Below are 14,686 nucleotides of genomic sequence, written 5' to 3' on the forward strand. Positions count from 1 at the left end.
CGATAAGGCTGACACTGCCTTGCCACTGTTTATGCACATGTCTGGTTTAGTCTCTCCAAGACTGATCGGTTTATCTCTGCCACTGAGTCCTTGGCAAAAGTTTGGTAGATGGTGGATGACGCTGGAGATCCAAGGAATGGACTGGAGCTCTGGTCTGTGGGGGGCAGGAAGTGAGCACTCACTACCTAACTTAAGTAAAGTGAAAGTGAATTGAAATCTGGCGGACAAGGGCAAGACCATGGGGGCACTGAGCCCCCAAGCTCACCTTAAGATATTATCAAGAACCACAACATGGTGACTGGTCATACCTTTTGGGCTTGGCTCTTCCAGAAGATACCAAAACTGAGGCCAAAATTGGCTTCCTCCAATAACACTCCATTTGCTTGCTGTGCTCCCAGTAATATAGTGCTTCACCCATGACTTTTTAAAACAATGAAAATGTAAAATTAAAGGGCCCAGCTACAAGGAGAAAGATGAATGATCAGGACTGATAAGTTTGATTTAGTATCCATTTCTAAGAAAATGAGGGACTGTTGACATTACCCAGAGCACCCTGAATACAGATTCCTCTTCTTTCCCAAGATTTCAGGGAACAGAAGGTTGAACGGCCCCTACCAACCCTTGGTTGATTTAAAGGTTTTCCAATTTGTAAACAAATATATTTAGAAAAAGACCCCCAGTGGGAGAACTAAGTCAAATTCCTTTTGTCAAGGAAACTGTTGTCAGACATATTTTTCCTTGAGTTTCCAAAGCCAGGCTCTTAACCTTGGCTATTAAGACAGAGTCGCTATAAAAAACACGAATGTTAATTTTGAAAAATCTCAACCTCACCATCCTTGGGGAAGTTGGATTTGCCAGAACCACTTTTTCCCTTGTGTTACGGTTGTTACTGTACATGTGCTCCTTATCTTTCTTTCTAGATTGTCAGCCCCTTGAGGGAAGAGTCCATTAAACCACTCATCTTTCACCGCTCCTGTTTCCTAGGGTTCCCTGAGTCTTGCGTCCAGCAGCCGTGGCAAGCTGGTGCTACTTGCTGAGAAGAATGGTTGCAGGGATTAGATGAGCAAGTCTATCCCCACCCCTGCCTGTAAACCTGGCAAAGGAAGGTTAGCTTGTATTAGTTTAGTGATGGGGACAGTTAGGGTGACCAGCCACCTTGGTTTGCCAGGGACTGCAGTGTTCCCAGATGGACAGGTCTGGGTGAACCTGGACAAGCTGGTCACCCTTGGGATGGTGGTGACACCCAAGTGTGGACGACTTGACAGGAACGGTGCCGGGCAATTTATGTGGATTATCTCACTTAAATCTCACAGCGGCCCTGTGAGCTAGTTGTCATTATCTCATTTTACAGAGGCAGAAATGAGAGCTTTGTCCTATCCCTTTGGCCACCAGCTCCGTCCCCTTAGAATACTGATTTCTAAACAAAGAGATGGCTTATTTGTTGTTTGCTGCACTGCAGTAAGTTGAACGCCTGGCTTCCTCCAGATTCTTCACTCCTCTCTGCAGCCACACCCTTGCCATGTGACTTGCTTTGGCCAATAACATGTGGACAGAAGTGTCCATACCAGAACCAATCTCAGGTCTTCCTTGCATGTTTCTGTTCATCCTCTTGAGCCTCTCCCATCCCCTTGAGAAGAGCATGCCCTGGCCAACCTGCTGGTCCAAGGAGCCTGGGAGAAGCACAGGGCAGAACTGCCTGGCTGAGTCACGCCCCTGCAATGAGAAGAAGAGGTGCCCAGACAAGACCAGCTTCCATCAGCCAAACGCCTGCTGACCCGCAGATGGGTATGTGTTCATAAATAATTGTGCTAATAGATAATTATTTTTAAGTGCCTGAGATTTGAGGTTTGTTACACAGCCCTAGCTGACTGATACATCCACCAACTGGCCATCATGGTGCGGATGCGCAGATTTGCTGCTAAAGTTGTCTGATGAGCTAAGCTTATGCATCACGTCTGCCTAAGTGTTCCTGATTGCTGGGTTTTTAATTTAGGGGATGGTTGCTATTCCTTTCAGGGGTGTTTCTAGAGGGTTAGAAGGGAAGAGGGAGGAGGGTGCTTTCTGTGTGCCCAGTTCAGCGCTTTTAGGCGTTTCTTGCTTTGGTCAAGTTACATGGACTTGTTGCTGGCCCTGGGCTAGCCCCTCCCTCTCTAGGCTTCCGCCTCCCCACGGCTAGCTAGCATTTGGGACTGGACGTGAGCTCTGCCGGCTGGCATAGAGCAGCCACGTGTAAGGTGGTTCTGCACAAAGGCGTTGGTGACAGACCTGGTTTTCTGTCCTGCTGCTGGCTTTGTGAGCTGTGTGACCTCGGGCAAGCTGCTTCACCTCTCTGATCTCAGTTCTCCTTTCTGTAAGGGAGTCACTGTGAAACCTGGATGCGGTAAGGTACATAATGGGCCTGCCACAGTGAGGCCCTCCATCAGTGGCGTGTGTTAAGAACATGGTACAACCAGTTAGTCTCCTGTAATCAGTCATCTCAAGAGAGCAGTCGGTTACCTTCAACAGAGTAAATACTTTTCTTCCGCTGCTTCGTTTCAAGCATTCGCGCCTTAATTTTACAGTCGCACCTACAAAAGAGTTATTTACAGTGCAGAGGGACAGGATGGCCTGCCTCCTCAAAACAGTTTCACAAATTCCCTCCGCTTCCTGTTAAGATATTAGCGCCCAGTAATTGTCGCTCTATATAAATGTGGAGCCTCGGCAGCGAACGCGCGCCCTGTAGTAATTGTGAGTTGTCTTGACGCTAATTACATAGGGGAGCCTGTTTAATTGCCAGTTAAATTGACTGTGTGTGTTTTCTCTAATCTGTGTTTCCGGGCAAGTTGGATGACATCAGCTCCTCGTTGGACTAAGCATGAATTTGGAAGACCCGCAGAGGCCGCTGCGGGGAAAAGTGAGGCTGGTGGAGGGCCGGTGGGGAAGGGCGGCCAAAGACAACGGGACTGTTGTGTGGTTCACGGGAGCCAGCCCGGGTCTCCTGGAAGTTGAGGAAAGGAAGACGACCTGGAGGAGACTCCAGGGAGGGCTCCAAAGGGCAGGACGTGCATCAGCTGAGTCCCTCCTGACAGCATCCCTCACTGGCTGGCTGTGCCTGCGTGTTCCCCTCCAGACCTCTGCTGAGGCTGGTCCTTCTGTCTGGAGTAAGGGTCCCAGTGCTTGGCACCCTCCACCCTCTAACTCCACGTCTGTAGTGTCATTTAATGCCACCTTTTCCATGAAGACTTTCTTGATTTCCCAGTTGGAAGAAAGGGTCCTCTCTGGTCTAAACCCCCAGAACTTCTCTGTATACTCCTGAGTTCATGCCCACATTCTTCCTTGTATTTGAACTGAGAACCAAAATATGAGTTCCCTGAAGACAGGTCATGCCTCCTCCAGAGAGAGTGCTTAGCAACAGAAGGCAGGAATCAGGACAGAGGGGGAGTCAGGAGGAGGAGGAGGGAAACAGGAGGAGGGGGAGGAGGAGGAGAGGTGGCAGAGGAAGAAAAACAGGAGTAAGAATAGCAACTTATACTTTTTTGTGGTGTGTGTGTGTGTGTGTGTGTGTGTGTGTGTTCACTCACCAAGCACTGTTCTAAGTACCTCATCCTTGTTAATTCATTTAATCTGCCCCATAATTCTGAAGTAGGTACCATTATCAGCCCCATTTCACAGATGAGGAAACTGAAGACTCTGAAAAGCTAAGCAACTTGCTAACAGAGCTTAAGCAGTAGATACAGGACTACCTGTGAGCTTTCAACTCCAGGGCTGAGCTATCTTGAAGGAGGGAAGGGAGGGTGGGAAGAGGGAGGCAGGGAGTGGGAGGGGGAGGCAGGGAGAGGGGAGGAGGGAGAGGAGGAGAGTTGAATTCCATAGCATGAGTTCTCCTGATGTTTAAAAACCTCTCCAGCCTTCCACACACGCTTTCTCCTTAGCTCAAAAGCTAAATTAGAGTGGATTGCACTCTCCTCACTTTCGTAATTTAGATAAAAGTAAAATTTTGTCTGAGAGCAGAAGCAATTATAGCGCGGGTTTTGTGATTAACTTGATTAACAGTGTTTCACTCTAAAAATGATCCCCCCTCCCTTTGCTGGCATACTGTAATCAGAGCCCCGTCTTTCAACTGTGGTACAGCTGCTCTTTCTCTCCCCCACTCCCCAAAAAGGATTTTGACATAAATACTTATTAGGGAGGACTCTAGGCTGTGGCTGGGACAGTTGAGCAAAGAAGAGGAAAACGTCTCTCTCCACATTAGCATCTGTAGCCCGTTAAAAGGCTGTCGCCCGCTACCCCGGTTACTGACAAAGATCCCAATTATGCAGCAATGAAATATACATACGTGATACAGGAGGGCTTATACATTTTTAATTTTTTTTTTCAAAGAGAAAACGTTCAGAGAAAACTCTAATTAGAGATTTCGGTTCTTTAAGAGGAAAATGATATGTGGTTTCAAGAGAGATTATTTGGGGTTATCGGTGGGCAATTGTGAATCCTTCCAATCTCAGGTTTCTGCTCCTGGGCAAGGGACTGGAGTGGACTGGGAGGTTATGGAAATGCTGGGCTTTCTGCCTGATGAGCTTTAAGATTGGAATCCCAGGTGGGTTTGGGGCTCAGCCACCACCTCCCCTGGGACACTCCTCTGGGCTCCCAGGACTCACACTCTCTTCTGTTCCCTCTTTTTTTTTAATGTTTATTTATTTTTGAGAGAGAGACAGAGCATGAATGGGGGAGGAGCAAAGAGAGAGGGAGACACAGAATCCGCAGCAGGCTCCACACTCTGAGCTGCCAGCACAGAGCCCAGCGTGGGGCTTGAACTCACGAACTGTGAGACCATGACCTGAGCCGAAGTTGGATGCTCAACCAACAGAGCCACCCAGGTGCCTCTGTTTCCCCAGTTCTGAGGCCAGCTTCCTACCAGCCCTGCCCAGACCTTCCAGACCACCAGGGTAGCAGCTGCTACTTCAGAGTCCCCACTGCCAGCCAGGAGCTCCACAGAATCCTCTAGACTAACCAGACCTACCAGCCCGGAGGTAGGATTTGCTATTACCTTCGTGGTGGCAGATAATGAAATGAGCTTTAAGAGCTCAGGTCACTTATCCAGGGCCACACAGCACTCAGTGGTGGATCTGTATTTGAACCCATGCGTGCAGCTCCAGAGCCCCAGCTTACTCCCCCTGGCTCTTCAGACGCCCGAGAATCACAGTGTTACATCTCAGAGGGACTGTGGAGAGGGGTGACCATCCCACTCAGCAGCAGTGGAAACTGAAGCAGCAGAGGAAAGTGTCTGGGGCCACAGAGCCTCCAGTCTGACGTAGGCCTGGCTCCCCAGCCCCTCCACTTGGGGTCAGACCAGCTCTGTCCAGCCTTCCTCTGTACTGACGGGTATGAACTGAATTTTGTCCCACCCCCACCAGTTCAGATGTTGAAGCCATAAGCCCTAACATGACCGTATTTGGAGACGGGGGTCTTCAAGGAAGAGATTAAGGTTAAATGAGGTCATGAGGGTGGGGCCCTAATCCAACAGGACTGGTGTCCTTATAAGAAGAGGGGACACCAGACGTGTGGGCATACAGAGAAAAGGCCACGTGAGGACAGAGCGAGAAGGTGGTCATCTACAAGCCAGAACAAGAGGTCATACCAGAAACCAGCTGGCACTTTGATCTTGGGCGTCTGGCCTTCAGACATGCAAGAAAATGAGTTTCTGTTGTGGAAGCCCCCAGTCTGTGGCATTTTGTATGGCAGCCGGACTCCTTTTCCTGAAATCCACAGGCTTTTCCTACAGATGTGTCTGCTATGGCTGGATCGTCTTTAAAACCTTTCCAGACCCTCCAACACCACTGTAAGCACAAAAATCCCACACATTACAACTTCCCCCCTTCCGTGCCTCTGCAGTTTATCTAGAGTTTCTCACTGAAATAGAGTTTCTGCAAATTCCATGTCACTGATGCGCTCAGATTTTTTAGTGTATCTTTATCTCCCATTTATCCTCCACACAGGCAATCAAATCTGGAAACCTAGAGCCTTCTCTCTTTATTACTCCATGCATCGTGGCAGTGTTCTCCAGGGGACAGCAAAGCAGAAGTGACGGGGGCACATATCACCAAGAGGAACTCTGGGGCTACATTGGGTTGAAATCCCAGTTCAGCCCCCTGGTCAGGTGGGTGGCCTTGAGTAACTTCACTGACCTCTCTGGGCCTCAGTTTCCCCATGTGTAACTCTCTGGGCCTCAGTTTACCCATCTGTAAAATGGGGATGGTAATAATTGTACAGACCTCACGGGATTGAAGTTAAATCAGGTTACTCACTGAAAGCGCATAGCCTAGAGGACAGAGTAAACCCTCTATGGAAGCACGGTCATTGTCACTGCACAAATGCTTGGGCTGAGCTGTATGACACAGTCCTTCTGCAGGTTTAAGTTGCAGCTTCATACGTTCCAACCGAATATCTACTGAACATTCAATAGATATTAGATGCTGCACGTCACAGACGTCACTAGGGTAAGTGCATACGGACGGCAACGCCCAGAGAGGGCCGGGCCACACCTGGCAGAGAGAGAGAGAGCAGTGCAGGGATTCAAACCCAGGCCTCCTGGTTCTCAGCCTCCTGGACACGCAGACGTCCCTGGCAGCCTGAGCCACATCTCTGAGCCCCCAGTCCAGCTCCTTCTCCACTGCACCTCCCTCCTCGTGCCCAGATGGAGGCAGACAGCCTGCAGGTTGAGAGACAGGGCTGGCAGAATTTTCATCCTCTTCTTCCCTGTCCCACCATCCCAGAGGGGCCCACAGGGGTCCATCTCTGCCACACGAGCCCTCGGGTCTCATCGGCCCCCTCCCATCCAGCCCTCAGCTGGCCTCCTGATTTCCCATCCTGTGCCACCAGCCTCCTTCCTGCCTTTCCTGGGGCGGGCTCAGGCCTGGCACCACTCCAGAACGGCTTAATCAGAATAAATCCTGAGAAAGCACATGTATTATTTATTCCAGCAAAGGTTAAATAATTTGATGAATTTCTCAGGACGCTGCCGGAATGCTGATGGCCTCTTGGAAAACACACACACACACACACACACAAACAACCCAACGGATTTCTCTCCATACGCGCGCACACACACACATACATGCACATGCAGGAGCTACTGTCACCTGTCCCATGTCACTTGCCCCATGTTGGCTCACGTAGGAAACAGGATGGGCAGCCCCCAGTAACGCCAGCTCTGGGCCCCTGGAGAGGACATAGATTTCCTTCTCGCTGCCTGGAGATGACGGCTCCGCCCCCTGGCCCCTCTGGCATGATGCATTATCTGGAGCTGACTGTGCCTTTGATTCTGCAAATGGCCAAGGAAAGCCTATTGATTTACAGGCCCAAATGATGGCCTTGCCTGAAACATATTTGTTTATGGGGCTCCTTGCGCCGCAGGCTCTGGGGCTGTTGAAATCAAGGAAGGGACTTTCGGGGAGACAGGACAGCATTGGGAGAAGCCCCTGCCTGGGTGACTGAGACTTCTTGCCCTTCTTGCCCACAGCTGCTACCGCGGGTTGGCTCACCTGAGTCAAGTGGGGAGGCCAGAAATAGAGGCGAGTTGGAACAGGTAACAGGGAAGCTCTGTTCTCATTCTCCTCTTTCCTTCCTCTTCTTCCCCTTGTCCCGCTCGCCTTCTCCTCCTATTCCTCCTCCTGGCTGTAACCGTGGCTGTCGTTCACCTCCAAGTGCATGTGCCAAGCATGGGGCTGAGCGTTTTATGCACATCACGTCCTGAAATCCTCCCAACAGCCCCGGTGAGCTGGGCACTTGCATTTAAATCTCCATTTAAGAGATAAATCGTCCTGGAGAGGTTCAGTGAGTTGCCAAAGGGCACAGAACCATCAGGGAGAGCCAGGCTTCTCACCGCCTCTCTGGGCACCAGGCCCATACTCCTTGGGCTCCGCCACGCAGACAGGACAGGGAAAGAGCGTGGGCTTTGGAGGCAGATGACCGAGGGGGAGAGCGTGTTCTCCACGTGCAGCTGTGTGGTGCTGCGAAGGTTTCCCGGTGCCCTGTACCTGGGAAATGAAGATGACCAGTGTCCCTACCTCGTAGGGTTGGGCTGAGGACTGAATGGGTTCATACCATGAAGGATGCTCAGAGCAGTTCCTGGCACAGAGTCAGAGCTGAGCACTGTTTTAGTACCACTGTGTTCCCTGTGCGACTTTGGCTTAGCAGCCACACCCCCCACAAACTTGACACATGCTTCTCTGTCACATAGATTCATCCAGTCCTTAATTCCCAAACAACCCATATTACAGACAAGGAAAAAGAAGTGTCAGAGAGGTGTGGCAGAGGGTCTGGCGGTTTCAGAGCACCCTTTGGGGAGGCAGCAGAAGTGAAGATGAGGGGTGCAGTCCTTGGGGCGCAGAGACCTGAACAGGAGTCACGGCTCTGGCCATTCTGTGGCAGGAGCAGGGGACCGAAGCTCTGGCTGTCTGACCTTTGATTTCTCTTCAGGGAAAAAGTGGGGGGAAATACCACCTATATCATAAAGTTATTCCTTCCGTGGACCTGGCACTGGACTAAACACCGCACAGGCATTTTCAGACTTGACCTTGTGCGTGTGGATGTCACGCTGTGCCTGGGACGTGGTACTCAGCTGATGGTGGCTGCCACCTTCCCTGCTGAACTGCCCTCCCGGCCACCCCAAGTCCGCCGTCCTAAAAGCTCCCTCCTTCTGCCTCCTTGCTTCTGGGGGTTCTGCACCCCTCCTCCCCACTTCTGCTCCCGCTTAACCTCCCCATCCCATCCCCCTCCCCCAATAAAACCCATTCTCATTTTCTACTCTAGTGTTGCCTTTTACTTTTCTTCTGCTTCTTCAGCCCTTTGGATGTGACCGTGGAGACCGCCCTTTGGTGTGCAGCCTGCTGTACTCAGGGACACTGCCTTCTGTCCCACTGTGTTTGGTGCTCTGTTCCCTGGCAGAGAACAGATGTGTCTTCCTTTGCTTTGCCTGGGTGGAGCAGGGGTGGGGGTGGAGGTCAACAGACGCTCTATGAACCTGCGAGCTTCTGAGGATAGAGGCTGGACGCATCATAAGCCTCCCCCAGACCAAGTGCTCCTCCAAGAGAGGCACAGGGTTCACCTCTCCGTTTCTGGCAGCCCTTCAGGGGCTCAGCACACAGTAGGTGTCCAGAAAATGTTTGCCAAGCCCCCAGCTAAGCCTGGACCCAGGGCCCCCAGTGTGGTTCCCCCAGCAGTTAATCTTGCCAAACAACATCTTGCCCTGGACACAGGGGATGTGATTTATAGAATTAGAAGCATATACTAGAGTAATTTCAGAATGTGGTCTTTCAGTGTATTTGTGTTAGTCACGAATACTACTGAGAGCTGCCTCATGAGGTAGAACTGAATGTTAATCCACTGGTCATGCAGTCAAGGCCGCAGCTCACTGAGAAGCATCCAGATTATTTAAAGCCTGTGGTGGCTTCTTTCCATGATTTCAGTCATCCATGAAAGGTGAGAAGAAATGGTGGAAAAGCTACCAAAATGAATATGGAACAGCTGTCAGAACAGTGTTAGTCCATGGGGATTGCTTCTAACTCTGGGTGAATAGCATGTATACCCAACTTTCCACCCATTCATATATACATCCACCCACTCATCCACCCATCCACCCATCTACCCATCCACGCATCTACTCATTCACCCATCTAACCACCTATCCAGCCATTCAGCCGCTCACAAGACGGATGATGGGTCAGCTGCAGCTCCTGCTTGCCACAATTCATTGGCCTGAATGCTTCAAAAGGATTATGAGACCCTTGTATTAGTCAGGTTGGGCTGCCATAACAAAACATAACAAAAACAGATTCAGCGGTTTAAGCAATGTATTTTCTCACGGTTCCGGGGACTGGAAGTCTGAGATCAGGGTGCCAGCATAGTTGAGTTCTGTTCCCTCTTCCTGGCTTCCTCTCTTCCTGCTCACACAGCCTTTCCTCAGTACATGTGCATGAGGAGAGGGAGATCTCTTTCTCTTCCCCTTCATAATTATAAGGCCACCAATCCTATCAGGTCAGGACCTTACCCTTATCACCTCATCTAACCTTAATTGCCTCCTAAAATCCTATCTCCAAGTTCAGTCACATTGGGGATTAGGGCTTCAACACAAATTTGGGGGGAACACAATTCAGACCATAGCAACCCTCAAGGACAGGAATATCTTGTTAAGTCCTCTCTTCCCATGCTCATAGCCTAGCAGCATACAAATGAAAAAAACATCTGCTCACCTACTATTTGGCCTTGACCAATTCTATCCCAAATACAATGGGAAGTAAGAAGAGCAGGATGGAATATTTGGAGGCAAGCAGATACGAATTCCAAGCTCTGTCATTCAGCTGGATAAAAGACAGCATTTAATCTCTCTGCACCTTAGTTTCTTCATCTGTAAAATGGGGCTAATTATGACACCTATTTCATAAGATGAGATCCTTTATGTCAACTGCACAGCATAGCTTCTAGAACAGAGTAGGCATTTAACAAATGGCAAAGCCGACTATTATGAGGGGGGCCCATGCCTAGGAAAGAGCATTTCGTAAAGGTGAGAGGCAACTGAGTATAGTGATTAAGGGAGTGAACTCTAGAGCCAGACTTCCAGAATTTAAATCCTAGCTTTGCCTCTTTGTGTTGAATGACCTGGGGCCCGTGCCTCTGTTTCCTCATCTGGAAATATGAAGCCAATAACAGCAGTGTATCTCATGAGAATGGTATGACTTAATACCTCCAAGTTCTTCAGACAGTAAAAATGAAAACTATTGGCTGTGATGATCTGAGAACCAAGGAATCGTGACTGATCTCTAGGGGGCAACGCTGCTTCCCTTTGGATGCACTTTGTTAATTTACAATAATTTTTATTACCTTCCGCCACTTGCTGGTGTGAGACATGGGTCGCTCCCTGAGGCACATCTCCGAATCTTCCCTCCCTCTGCACCTCACCCTGTGAGCTCTGCCTGGGCCAGGAGCACAGGCCCCAGGGCAGACCCCCTAAGTACCCTGGATCCCGCTGCAGCCAGTGGGCCAGGCCCCAGTGGGAAGGTATGATTGGAGAGACTGCATGCTGTTCCCCCTTTTTAATTACTGCTTCCTTAATTGAGTCACAAGTGGTGTTTGTGTTGCCATCAAACCCACGAGGACCTTGTTGTTTATGTGAATGACTCTCAGTGGAGTGACAGCTCCGAAATGTGAGATGTTCTGTTTGTACCAATTTTAACAAAGTGGCGGGTTTTGGCTACACATTTCCTTCTTAACACGTGGCCTGGGAGCTCATAAAAGGGGCTGGTCTTCCCCCTGCAAAGAATGACATGAAACAGAAAGGAACCCTAATGGCACAGGACCCTGGAACCATGGGACGTTGGAGCCATGGAACCTTAGAGTCTTTGAACCATGGAAGGTCTCCCATCTGTGGCTCGGATGCTCCTAGAGATGGTGAGCTTTGTATCTTACAAGACAGCCCATTCCCTGCCAAGACCACTGGCTGTTGGGATGATCTTCCTTGCTCATTAAGCTCCTTTCTGCATTTCACGGACACTAGCTGAGTCTTCTGGAATAGTCCTATCTAGAGAGGCGGTTGGAATGGAAGACAGTTGGAGGGGACCAGGATACACTGAGATGCACACTGTCTTCCTTTCTGTTAAGTCAATAGCTATAAACTAAGCCTTACTAGGGTCTGGGCTTGTGCTGGCAGCTACAAGGGAGGACAAAAGGAGATTCCAACAGGGCTTTGTCCTTGAGAAGTTCCCACTCAAGCTGGCAAGAACAGCAGTGGTACTTGAGAGAATTAAGAACCGGGTCTGGTGGCATATATTCCACACGTAACCAGGACAGGAAGTCAGGGAAGGCTTCCTGAAGGAGGGGGGGTAGTGTAAACTGGGCCACGAGGGATGAGCACAGTGAGGGAGGATGGGGAGGAGGGGATGGGGTGAAGGAAACAGGCAACATCTCTAACCCTCAGTGGGTCAAACGCAGTCACATCCTGTGCACTGTCCCCTCACACGCCCCCTGAGACCCTGGCCAGCCACCAACCCAGAAGGGGGCTGTGTCTGTGAAGCGTCACACTTATTTACTTATTTTTTCAGTTTATGAAAAGATAATTCAGGAGACATTATTTCAATCAGACCCCTGCGCAGTTTAGGACTGCTAATGCTTCCTCTATTAAAAAGGTGTGGAATAATTAGGGTGCTGATGAAGACTGGGGGCAAACTCAGGAGAAATCCATTACCCGGCGCTCAAGGCTTCTCCTGTCCCCTCCGTATCCCCGAGTGACAAATTAACATGAAACAGAACAACGGCTGCTAACACTTAGAGCACATTTAGCTCAGATTGGAAGCTAGGATTTTTAGAAAATGAAGAGTTTCGTGGCTCAACCTTGGAACAATTTGGGATCACAGAAAGGAGCCAGAAGAGAGTGAGCAGTGTATAGACCAGGGATGAGGGAGGCACGGGAGCCTCAAGGCCCTGGAGCCAGCACTGGATTTGGGGGAAAGGTCTGGGTTTTAATCCTATGGACTTGCAGTGTGATCTTGGGGTACCACAACATTCTATTTGGGGACAGTGAAAGAGAGAGCCTCACTGCAGGGAAGAAACAGGGAAGACTTCAAAAAACAGAGAAATAGGGGCACCTGGGTGGCTCAGTCGGTTAAGTGTTTGCCTGTTCTTGGTTTTGGCTCAGGTCATGATCTCATGGTTCATGAGTTCAAGCCCCGCATTGAGCCCTGCACTGGGCTCCATGCTGCGGGTGCAGAGCCTCCTTGGGATTCTCCCTCTCTGCCTCTCTCTCTCTCTCTCTCTCTCAAAATAAATAAATAAAATTTTAAAAAACCAGAAAAATAATAGTAATTAACAGTCACTAACATTTCTTATGAGCCAGGCAATATTCAAAGGGTTTATTTGTACAAATTCATTTAAACCCCCAACAATTCCCCCAGAGGTAGGTACTATTATTATCCCCATTTTAAAGATGAAGAAAATTGAGGCACACATAGCACATAAGTGACCTGGGAGGGGCAGAACAGAAATGGGAACGTAGACATAACTCTAGACAGTGTTGTGGCCAGAACTGGGAGTCCCCAGAACAGAGGAGTATGGCACAGCCCATGAAAGGCTTTCAAAGTCAGGTGTTATGGGCTGAGTGTTCCCACCAAAAAGATGTTGAAGTCCTAACCCCAGAACATGTGCCTGTGACCTTCTTTGGAAATAAGGTATTTGATGACCTTTGGTTAAGGCAAAGTCATGAGGGATGGGGCCCTAATTCAATGTGACTGGTGTCCTTGTGAAAAGGGGAAATTTGGCCCCGGAAACTGACACACACAGAGGGTGATGTGAAGACAGGAAGAATGCCATGTACCAGCTGAGGATCGCCCAAGGCTCCTGGAAGCTAGGAGAAAGGGCGGGACGTGCTCCTTCCTAAACCTCAGAAGGAACCAACTCTGTCAGCACCATGATCTCGGACAGACTTCCAGCCTCTGGGACCATGAGACGATAAATTACCGTTGTTCACGCTGCCCAGTTTGGGGTACTTCCCAACAGCAGCCCCAGGAGACGAACAGAACAGGAGAAGGAGATGAGTCCTGGGGGCTTGGGCAATAGGGAGCTATTGCAGAATTCTGAGCGAGGGAATCACATGCAATTGGCATTTTGGGGTTTTTTTTTTTAATGTTTATTTACTTTTGAGGGGCGCCTGGGTGGCTCCGACTTAAGCATCCGACTTCGGCTCAGGTCATGATCTCGCGGTCCGTGAGGTCGAGCCCCGCGTCAGGCTCTGTGCTGACAGCTCAGAGCCTGGAGCCTGTTTCAGATTCTGTGTCTCCCTCTCTCTCTGACACTCCCCCATTCATGCTCTGTCTCTCCCTGTCTCAAAAATAAATAAACATGAAAAAAATTTTAAAAAAATGTTTATTTACTTTTGAGAGAGAGAGCGAGCGCACACAAGTGAGGGAGGGGCAGAGAGAGAGGGAGACACAGCATCCAAAGCAGGCTCCAGGTTCTGAGCCATCAGCACACAGCCAGACGCGGGGCTCGAACTCACGAACCACAGGATCATGACCTGAGCCGGTCAGATGCTTACCCCGCTGAGCCACCCAGGCATCTGCAAATGGCGTTTTCAAAAGATCACTCCAGTGGTATGCGGACCCAAGGTCTGGAAGGGTGGAAATTGGGGAGGCAGGAGAAGAGCCACCACTATCATGTGTGAGATGGTGTGAGAACCGGCCGGGGGCTATGTGGGGACTGTGGGGGTGGGGTGGGGCAGAAACCATGAGACGGTCAACAGGAAAGGGATAGTGCCCCCTTTCAGGGCTGCAATAATGATGACGTTAAATAACTGTATTCACTAAATCAACTGCCCGCTTTCATCGCTTCATTCCCCAGGGAAGACTGAAATGCTCTGAGTTAATATCTGAAAGAAAAAAAAATGAAATTCAGGGATCAAACAACTTTTTTGATGAGGGAAGTGTTATTTCTACCAAGCTAAGACATCAAAGCCTGTGAATAGCGCTTTTTAGGTAATATTAAAGTGGGCTCTAAATAATGTTTGAATATTTCTCTGCTTTTCCCCAGGGATCATAGACAATCTATCCTAGAGGAAAAACACCAGGGATGCCCCAAGCCAGCCTCCTCTCCAGAAGACCAGTAGGTTTCCCTGGAATACAACCCTTGTGAAAATGTGGCTGAAATCACATTTAGCAGCCCAAGC

At 49.6% G+C, this 14,686-nt stretch overlaps 1 long non-coding RNA gene across 2 annotated transcripts in view; it reads right to left on the minus strand.

Annotated features, from left to right (window-relative positions):
* LOC128312132 (uncharacterized) overlaps positions 1 to 14,686 on the minus strand; it is a 69,841-nt gene that overhangs the window by 4,680 nt on the left and 50,475 nt on the right. The window contains exon 3 of one of the 2 annotated variants that reach the window (XR_008291033.1): positions 13,908 to 14,389. The exons of the other annotated variant lie outside the window; for it this stretch is intronic. This is a non-coding gene — a long non-coding RNA (uncharacterized LOC128312132). Of the gene's footprint in view, positions 1 to 13,907; positions 14,390 to 14,686 lie in introns of those variants that run through there. 2 annotated transcript variants of the gene reach the window in all.

This window comes from Acinonyx jubatus, chromosome D4 (assembly GCF_027475565.1).
Source record: "Acinonyx jubatus isolate Ajub_Pintada_27869175 chromosome D4, VMU_Ajub_asm_v1.0, whole genome shotgun sequence".
NCBI lineage: Eukaryota > Metazoa > Chordata > Mammalia > Carnivora > Felidae > Acinonyx > Acinonyx jubatus.